General features: G+C 26.6%; 1 long non-coding RNA gene across 1 annotated transcript in view; it reads left to right on the top strand.

Moving 5' to 3' along the window:
* Positions 1-9258, top strand: part of LOC136796368 (uncharacterized) — a 274286-nt gene that overhangs the window by 80059 nt on the left and 184969 nt on the right. Inside the window, exon 3 of the long non-coding RNA XR_010844077.1 lies at positions 7025-7079. This is a non-coding gene — a long non-coding RNA (uncharacterized lncRNA). The remainder of the gene's footprint in view (positions 1-7024; positions 7080-9258) is intronic.

The following is a 9258-nucleotide window of genomic DNA, read 5'->3' as shown; positions in this document are numbered from 1 at the left end:
CAATCTATTTATTTTTTATAATAATAGAGACAATATTAAAACAAATCTGTATAAAAGATAAGTTTTTTTGAGAAGTGAATATATATTGGTTTTTTGATGTACTAAGTATTCAACTAACTCGGACCGTATGTAGTGACTACATAAAATTAAATTTAATAGAAATAAATTAATTTTTGTTTTACACCCCATTTATATTTTCTATTAAGTGTTAATATCTAGGTTGATTTATTTCGTTTTTCATTCACATTTATTAATTTTTTGCAAAATAAAAAATAATTTTGAAAATAAAATCCTCGTTTTCATTATAAAAATAAAATAACCGACTTTAAAATCATAGATTTTTTGTATTATTGAAAACTAATAAAGGAAAAGTAGCCAATGGCAAAAAAAAATCTAACATTATAAGAACCATGTAAATGTATATAAATATAATTCTATTAACATTAATTAACAAATAATATTTTTTAACATTTCTTCGCAAAATATTTTTTTTTTTTCTTAAGGTGTTTCATTCTTTATGTCCTATCTCACATTCTACGTATCTAGAACGAAAACTGTTAAACGGAGTTTTTGTAGAACTTTTTGAAATTTCGACTCATACAATATTACTTTTATCCCTAATTATTTATGTTTTTTTTATTTAAAATAATTTTTCATCAATTAATTGACATGCATTTTTCATAATTGTATTGTTATAAATTTTTATTTTATTTTTTTAAAGGAAATTATTGCCTTAAAATTTTATTAATGTAAATTAACTAATACGTTTTAAAATCCGGTTGTGTTAAATTTTATAGAAGATCTTTCAAAATTGTTTGATTAATTTTCATACATTTTTCTGCCCTTTCAATATTAATCTTATGCTGGTAAGTAAAACAAAATTCTTTCCATTGAGTCTAAATCCAATATATCTTATGATATAATAATGTATACAAATAAGTGCCAAAAAAAAAAAAAAAAATTGTCCTATTTATACGAAAGGTCCGGTATGATTCACTTTATTTGAAATTTAAATAGGAATATTTGTCATAGTTATAATTTTAAATATCCACGTCAGTTTCATCAGTGAAAATATTAAGATAAAAATAAAGTAAACCAAATATTTATGACTTTCCAGATTAACAATTAGATAAAATAGTTGAAACTCTTATTTTGGTGTTAAGGATTAGACAATGTCCTGCGTATTTAAAATGTTATTATGGCAAATATGGTTTTAAATAAATAATATTAAATAATTAAAGAACTTTTAATCTCACTCTGAAGAGCGGGATAGCTCATTTGTGAGGCCCTGTGCTACTGACTCCGAAGACCCGGTTTCGAATTCGGCTGACAAATAATTACTTATTCTGTTTCTGTGGCCGTGCGTCAACCCTGTGAGTTTGGGAGCAGCCCAGGCTCGTAAAATATCCACTTTATTGGATAAATAAAGTATCCTTAAATGGTATCCACCCTTAATTAGGGAAAAATCTAGTTTTGGAGCTTGATTCTGACCAATTCACCGCCTTGCACAACCATTGGCATAGTAATGGAGTAATTCCTTGCATAGTACTGGACTCTTGACCCTTCATTGATTGTGATTTTTTTTCTATAATAATAATTTAATTTTTTAAATCTTTCATTCTAAACAATGACGGATTAAGTGTGAAAATCTTAAAATATTCAAAATTCTAAATTTAATTGCCATTAAATATTTTTAAGGGTTATGATGTTATTATTAATTATATAATTTTATGGAAAATTTAAATTGTTCCAATTTCTTTAAATTGTTATCATTCATATTTCAAGGTGTTTAGATCATCTTCAAAAGACAATAGAAGATTATTAATATTCAAAAATTAAGTTAACATATTAATAGGCATTAGAAATAACTACTTTTATAATTTATAAGTATTAATTTTTTTAAAATTTTATATTTATTATCTGTGTTTGAATCATACATTTAGTTATATCATTTTAGATAATTGATCAGTTTTTTTTTTTTATTTTAATGAAGTACTACTTATGTGTTAAAATACAATTTTTATGTGTATATTTTTATTATTTATATTATATGCTTGCTATAGAGGGATTAAAAAAAAAAAAAGGAAAGGAAAGATGTTTTGGGTTAACAGAGAAAGAATGGTGAAAAAGGATTACAAAATATATTTAAAAGAATAAATAAAGTATAGAAAGAAAAAAATAAAAGAACAAAAAAAATAAAAACAAAAAATCGTAATTCATGATTTTTTGTTTTTATTTATTTTTTTTATTATATGTTATAAATGTACTGTATCATGCCTATATTTTATAATAATTTGGTAAGAAATATTATTCTTGCTAAACTACTTGTCGTTCTAGGCGTATGTGATACGTCTATATTACTACTCTTTATGTATTACGAAATTATATTGATTTCGTGGTATATATTTATCAAACAAAATTAAAGTAACGTAAAAAGAAATTTTTCGAAAATTCGGTATTCAAGCCCTATCAGATTATTTCATTGAGAATAAGATCTTTCTGATACTAAGGAGTACTTTAGTGTATATTGATTTGCCAAGCTTAACCATAATTTTTACGGCTTTTTTTGAAAAAATGGTTAAGTGTAAAATCGATTATATGAAATAACACACTAATTAAACTAGCTTTAATTCGATTGCTAGCAGATATCTGTACGTCCAATGGTTCCTGAGGTATAGCTTTTGTAGATTAAAAATTTTGGACGAACTACTAAAAATCATCATTTTGTTAATTTATTTAGACAAATATCATCAAAACTACTAGTAAAAAGATAAACGTTATAAACTACTTTATAGCTCGTTAAATTAGCTTTAATTTGAGACCTAATAGATATCTGTACGTCTAATAGTTCCTGAGATATAATTTTCCCACAATAAATTCACTTACTACTGATTTTTAAGTATACATTTCATAAAATGTTTTTAAAAAAAAAAAAACTGTATCTTGTGAACTCTGACAGGGCTCATATTTTAACAAATTTACTCTACTTTAAATTATGTTCTATTTGTTTTATTAAATTAATGAAAAATTGGGTTGAAATGTAAGTATGTAACATTTGCTGTCGTACTATCAGGATGTGTGCTTGATGGTTGTTCTGTCCACTATCGTCATGGAAACACCTGGTTGCTTAGGTTGCAACTATACCCAGATCTCACCACTGCGTCCAGCCCACAGCTCGTGTTGCGAAGGCGGGCGTTCCTAGAAGGAAAGTGTGACAAATCCTTTTCAAGAGAATCGGTTACGTCGTGCTAAGTGACATCAGTTTGAAAAATCCCGACTTTCCATTCAGCCATCCGGAAAATACCTGTTTTCCCGAATGGCTTCCTGAAAAATCTCACACCAAGACTAATTATTTGTCAGTTGGAACTGTTTGTCGAATGCGCTGGAACGTTTCATATTGCAAATGCATTAAAAAATAATAAATAATAGAATTTTTTGAGGTTTATTACTTCCATCATTTTCAATAAATTATTATTTATTTATTCATTAACAATTGTACAACGTTTCGGGACCACTGTCCCATATTCAAGCACTATAAAAACCTCATGATTTCATATGTGAAATCATGTCCTCCATTTTTGCATCTTCACTTCTCTGTGGCACAGCTATCATTCTCTAATGATTCTCCAACAGAATGATAGCTGTGCCACAGAGAAGTGAAGATGCAAAAATGGAGGACATGATTTCACATATGAAATCATGAGGTTTTTATAGTGCATGAATATGGGACAGTGGCCCCGAAACGTTGTACAATTGTTAATGAATAAATAAGTAATAACTTATTGAAAATGATGGAAGTAATAAACATCAAAAAACTCTCAAAAAAAAAATTGACTCACCAGACTTCCTAGAGAGATAATCCAGATAATAAATAATAGATTTTAAAATTATTAAGCTGGAAACAAACGTTTGGTACTTGGCGCAAATTCAAAATTCCCTACAAATGCTTGTTAGACAAAGAAAGTAACAAACGGCGATATCAACACGCTTGTATATTTCAGAGAGACAAACATCATGGACGTTAAGCATGTGTTCTGTTATTACTTTCGATTGACATTATTTCCATTACACATAAAGAAGACAATAAAGATAGGGGTTAAATAAATAATAAAGGAAATGTAAATACTGACGAAGTAGGTATTATATTTTACCGCAATACTTTCCCTCAATACACATTCCATATATAGATAAATGGTAGGAGTAGATAGCTCATAGGTAAAGCAATAGTCTACTAACTTGAAGGACTCGGGTTCGAATTCGGTTGTGGCAGATAATTATTATCTGTTACCTGTTGCCGAGTCAGCTCTGTGGATTCAGGAGTCCTCCGGAGTCCACCCAGCCACATGAAGTGGGGTAAAAATCTGACGGTCAAACGGGATTCTGACCAAATCACCTCCTTGTACAATCGTTGGTCTAGAACAGTACCTTCTTACAAAGTACTGCACCACTGACTCTTAATGGGTTGTGGTGGTACAGATTTATTTATATAAGAAGATGGTCAGGGTTGCGCTCAAAAGTGAAACAAAAATAGTTTACAACTATTTATTTTCCGACGTTTCGCCCCACTTTGCTGGGCTTCATCAGGTTATTATCATTTTATATCATTATTATTATTTATTTATTTTTTTTAAATTTATTTATTTTTTTTATTATTGTTTCATGACGTTTATTTTATCTCTATAATTTTTTTTTTTCCATTCCCCGTATTGTTTTTGTTTTATATGCATCTTCTGTACTTTTTTAGCTTTATATTTTACGTATTTTTATAAAGAAAGTTTTACTTTGTTACTTGTTTTTATTCTTATCATTGTATCTTATCTTTGTATTTTTATTCTTATCATTGTATCTTTTTGGCCCTGGTGAAGCCAATTATTTTTTTTAATTGGTAAATTAAAGAAAATAATTAAAGCCGAATATTTTTCTTTTTATAAGAAATTTTCTATGTTTCTAGTTTAGGAGTCTATACTCCACCAATCATTACATGAACTATCTAATGGTTATGGAATAGTTTTATGGATATACTATATGAATTTTTCTTTTTAGATATCACATCAAAAGACTTCATAATTATGTTAAGTTATTTATACTCTTTATAACCAATTAATTATATAGAACATTTATTCCGCTTGGGATCAAAAATTCCTTTTGATTTTCCGAGCATGCAACAACGAAGTCAATTTGTCACTACTATAAATATCCTCTTCTTCCTCACGCTGTTAGGTTCATCCCTGCTCTAATGAAATAATCAAAGAGCCGAATGTTTATTATTTAATATTATTGGTATAGATGTGATATTAAAAACTAAATGTTTAGAATATAATAATTTTATAATAGTAATAATATTTATTGTTAAAATGCTAATATAAAAATATATTTATATATGTTTTACTTTCGCTTGCTTATATGTGAAATATATAGCAAGGAAAAGTATTTTCTGATCATAATAAATAAAATGACTTTTAGTTTCAGAGAGGTCCATCCTTATTGAAATAGTCTGTCAGGGCTTAAATGGTGATTTAATAAAAAATAACTCCTCTCTAAAGTATGTTTAATTTTGTTTATTTGAAAAGAAATAAACATATCTCTTTGTTAACAATAATAAACAATGAATAAATACGAAATATGAAAGTATTTTATAAATTACTAAAGGGAACTAAACGTAAAAAACATTTGATTCGGACTGGGAAAACCGAGACAGCTCCAAACATTTCTAATTCCATTACGACTTTATCTTCGTCAAACTGTTGTATTTCTTTCTTGTACAAAATTTATATTTGTTTCTCCCACCTCACGGAAATTTAAAATAGGAGTTTTTTTTGCAGTTCCAAAATAGGAATTATTTGTTAAAAATTTTTAAACCTCCAAATTGCGAAATGTAAATTATTATATCTATAAATAATTTAATTTTGCCTCAGGAATTTAATTTTTATTTACTCATTGAAGTTTCTAATCTGTGTAATGCTCGTAAGAATTTTTTTTATTCTACCATAAATAATAATAATTTTTATATTAAATTAATTATAATAAATAACAATCATTTAAAAATAATTGTTATTGTTAATTATTTGTTATTAATAACAATAAACAATAATTATTATTCTATTGCATATTCTTATTACAATAGTGTGAATATTATTATTATCTGCAACATCGGATTTTTTTATTTTCGTTTAGGTCTACTCATTAAAAAACCTTAAAGAAATATGCCATGATTCACGCGGGAATAGTTAAAAAAAATAAATTAATAAAAATTGCTGATAACTTTAGCTACATCGAAAAAGTTGCTAACCAAGTAATTTTACTTAATAAAATGTATAAAATGAGAAAAAAATAAAATAATAAATTAATTAGTGGTAGACTGTATACATAAAATCTATAAATTAATTTCTATATTTCTATAAATAAATAAAATACACGTATTTTAAATACACATTATTTATTTATTTTAGAACGGGGAAGAATTTTCTTCCGGGTCCTATTGTATTTTTGGCTTTTACCTGGCCCAAATATTTTGGGATCTTATTGCGGGTTCACTATCCTTCTTGACCACTATCCAAAATTTAAATTTAGACCTTTTGACTAGATATATTAAATTTTTTCCTCTCTAAATATATTAGAATGTAATAATAAATATTTAAATTTTCGTTTATTGAGATTTTTTTTTCGGTAGCGTTTAAATCATACGATTTAGTTAGTTAAAAGAATATTTTAATTTAATTATTTTTTTTATATTTTTAAATTAAAATGCTTTTTTTCATTTTATTAATAAAATTCTTATTTTGGAAATTTAAATAATTATTCATTTATGTAAAGTGGAATGTTTTTTTTTTTTAAGAAACTTTTCGTTAGTTATAATGTTTTAATATCTGTTATAATAAAGTTTTTTGTTTAGTTCGAGTTTCATTACAATATAATTATTCAAATTAAATAAAATTATTAGTTTAAACTCTTAAAAATACACTTTAGGGTCATGTGTTTCTTAATATAATTTATATTATTATTTATTTATTTTTTTTTTTTACAGTGTGATTTTTCACATCTCTCCCAAGCCACATTCACCGTTATTGGGCGCAATAAATGTAAGTAAACCATATTTATTTAACGTATCCATATAATTTAACTATTTTTTATTATTAAATGGATTTAATATTTAATCTCAAAGATAACTTAACCAGGGGAAATTTATAATTGGATTATGAGTATGTGTTTAAAAAAAATAGCGGTAAAACTATAGTGGGGTCACATCTGGTTGGAACAGAGAGTATCGTTCTTTTTTAAGTGTTTATGTCATATATATTAATATTCACAATAATTATTACATTTATTTTGGAAAGACTATATAATAAGATAAATAAATTAATTGCTTGATACTTTATATGAACTTCACCTTATATATATATTTGGAAAAATTAACTGAGAAAACTAAACCAAACTGATTTGAAATAAAATTTAATATACAATAGTATGTCGTTGATAAAGTGTAATGTAGTTTATGTGTGAGTTAAAAATTACGTATATATTAATATCATATAATAAACTTATGATATATTTATTTATCGCTTTATTTATTATTAATGTAAACATTGTATATTCCATCACGGATGGACTTAAAAATCAAAAAAATAAGTATATAAAATAAGTAAGCTCCACGTTTAGCCGAACTAAAATTTTCCTTTATAAAATCCGAATATAAGTCTACCTTGAATGTTGGTCTAACTCTCATTATATTGGAGAATATTTTTAAAAAATCTGAAAATATCATTTTTTAAATTTATTTAGGTTTTTTGGCTCTCCGTTCCCATTGTAACTAACACATGCCCCAACTGTTTTGATGGCACATACGCAATAGTTTTGGACACAGGATCACCACAGAAAATTTGGTTAAATTCTGTGACCCACTGACTGTGACCTCCTTTTCTAAGAGAAGGGGGGGAGGAGAAGGAGAGGGAAGTATCTGAGAGGGTAAGGTAATGGTATCTTAGTCCCAAGTTCAAACCAAGTTGTAGCTGATAAACTATTTATTATTAATTATAAAACTATTTATTAATAATCATTATAATTATTTTTATTAATTATTAGGTATTTTATTCTGTTATATCTCGCGGGAGTAGCTCAGTAGTAAAGCACTTTGCCAACTTCATGGACCCGGATTCGTACCCGGCTGTGGCAGCCGTGAGTCAACCCTGTGGGTTCTGGAGCCCTCCGGGGTAATTGGGTAAAAATCTGATTCTCACCAAATCACTTCCTTGCACAACCATTGGTCTAGTGACAGTATTTCCTTACAAATTACTGCGCCCCTTAATGGTTTGTTGTGAAACTAAATTAATTTTTTAATTCTGTTATATCATACCTGATTATCCTGAGATCTGATATAAGGATATAATTAAACTTATAAATGTACATAAACACTGTTTTACGACTTAAATAATGTATAAATACAGATTTCATTTTGCATTGAAGACATAAGAAGAGACGAAGTACATACAATGCACAAATTAACAATGACTATTATGTTTTGTTTTTTTAATTCTATTATTTTCTTTTGTTTTTCAACTTTATAGAGTTTTACTTGCAAAATATATATTTTTTGTGTGTGTTTTTGTATTTATGTATATATTTAAATACCGTCCTTGGAAAATAATCTGATATATAAATATCGATATTTTTATCGATCGTACTTTATGCACTGCCATACAGTAGATCCGATTGTGTTGCGGCATTCTTAATGCTGTAAATGCAGAATTTTCCCGGCAAGATTTTTGGCTGCCTCGATTTTTTAGGTAAAAAAATTATGGCATTATGCACTTTTGGCGTGTAGCTCTTAAAGTATACATTTTTTCATAGTTATTACATGCCTATCGGTTTATCTCTTATTGAATAGCGATAAAATTACTAAATAATTTAAAACGATTTTTTATTCACTAAAATACAAAAAATAAATAAATAAATAAATAAGGCTTGAAGTAAAATAGATCAACAAAATTATTTTTAGTAATAAACAAATCATATTAGATCTTAAGTACCATCTTTTAAAGAAATTAATAATTAGATAATTCACTTTCACATATTTGCAGTTTTTGTTTGTACCGGTTACCATTGTTCATATAATCGTTAATAATTCCTCTGCAGTTTGTCCAATGTTTACGTTAATAGTGGGTGTTTTTTTAAGCCCGATAGAACTTGAAATTGTAAAAAATAACACAAAAAATTAAATTGTAATCAAAATTTTTTTTTTATTCGAAAGATCAATACGTGACA

The sequence above is a fragment of the Halyomorpha halys genome, unplaced genomic scaffold (assembly GCF_000696795.3).
Source record: "Halyomorpha halys isolate HHAL.00 unplaced genomic scaffold, Hhal_1.1 Scaffold21.1, whole genome shotgun sequence".
In the NCBI taxonomy this organism is placed as follows: domain Eukaryota; kingdom Metazoa; phylum Arthropoda; class Insecta; order Hemiptera; family Pentatomidae; genus Halyomorpha; species Halyomorpha halys.
The sequence above is the reverse complement of the archived record's forward strand: the minus strand, read 5'-3'. Positions and strand labels throughout refer to the sequence as shown.